Source organism: Macrobrachium nipponense, chromosome 43, assembly GCF_015104395.2.
Source record: "Macrobrachium nipponense isolate FS-2020 chromosome 43, ASM1510439v2, whole genome shotgun sequence".
NCBI classification, from domain to species: Eukaryota; Metazoa; Arthropoda; class Malacostraca; order Decapoda; family Palaemonidae; genus Macrobrachium; species Macrobrachium nipponense.
In genome coordinates, this window is record NC_061104.1 from 42,775,660 (window position 1) to 42,777,349 (window position 1,690).

A 1,690-nucleotide genomic window follows, 5' to 3' on the forward strand; every position below is an offset into this window, starting at 1 on the left:
GGTGAGTGCGTTCGAGAGAAAGCATGGCTTACGTTTTCCTGTCAGTGGTTCAAAGAACGCCTCGGGCTATGAGGAAGGAGTGGAAACAGACGGCTGGAGCCTTCCAGTTCAAAGCAAGTCTCTAGCGACGAGGTTGCTACCCCATCGCCCTTTTCCTCATCCCTACTACGTACGCAGTCACAGTTGGGTCCACTGGTTTGCAAAAGGCCAAGATAGAACAAAGGACCTTACCAATGCAAGCCCAGTTTCATAATCACCATAAAAGCCTTTTACCATCAAGCGCTGTATGTAGTCAGCGTAATTGTTCATAAACATTTAAGGACAGTCATAAAACTGACTCTAATCATCTACATAAAAATCGACACCGATCCATGAGATTGATTTCACGCCGAATGACTCCTTTGCTCATCGCCCGAGGCGTTCTTTTAGACCGCTGACAGAAAAACGCACGCCATTCCTTCTCTCGAACGCATTCACCTGGCATTCTATTCATAAGCGTGTTTGGTTCGATGATTTTCTCATTCACACTGCTAATAACCACCTACATTTGAGGAATATTACTGCGAATAACCTAACCTAGGGGCATGACAAAAGAAAAAAAAACTTAGCTGTTGCAATACTAGTATATATCTCGGGAATTTGCCAACGGGATATATACCCACAAAAGGGGAGAAGAGGGGGTGGGGTTAACCTAGCATCCGGTAAGAATTGCGAGCTAGTATAAGAATACCATTCTACATTACGAGAACTTCTCGGCCAAAACACTGCAGGAATTACAACCATAACAAACAATTGTATAGATAACAACAAGGATAAAACATCTTATGAAAAGCGATGGACGGCAACGTTGGAAACAATTATGAGGACAGGATTACTTGTATACGCTCATTTATCAGAATTTATCATTATTTGTCAGAATTCTACATAAAGATGGAAAGCAAGGGGATAATTCCGAACAACGTAGGATTAAGTTTGCGACCATGGAGATCAAGAAGACTGGACCATTAGTTCTGACTGCTAAATCTGCTTCGACAGGTGATGAGTAGAGCACATACATATATACTCAAGTGTACCTGTTATCTCCTCAGTTCATCGGTACCAGAGGATGGAGACTGTATGTCCTCGAAAGCCTGTATCGTGTAAATTAAAGAATCTGGAATCCGAACCATCCCGTCTTAGTGTAGCCAAATACGAGTAATATGAATATAAACACAGTGAAGTTATTATGTGGCTATTTTGTGATGTATATACTAAGTGCATGTAGTAACTAAGTATACATGTAAGTGTATATATATTATATATATATTAAAATTACATGCATATATACGTCACAAAATAGCCACATAACTTCAATGTGTTTATATTCATATTACTCGTATTTATATACATATATATATATATATATATATATATATATATATATATATATATATATATATATATATTTGTAAATACATTTATAACAGACACTAACACAAATATATATGTATATATATATATATATATATATATATATATATATATATATATATATATATATATATATATAGATATATATTGTGAGGGCTTTGAGTGTAACGTGTTAGAGCCACTCATTTAAAGAGTATACAACGAAAAGCAATGAACTGTATGAGAGAGAGAGAGAGAGAGAGAGAGAGAGAGAGAGAGAGAGAGAGAGAGAGAGCTCACT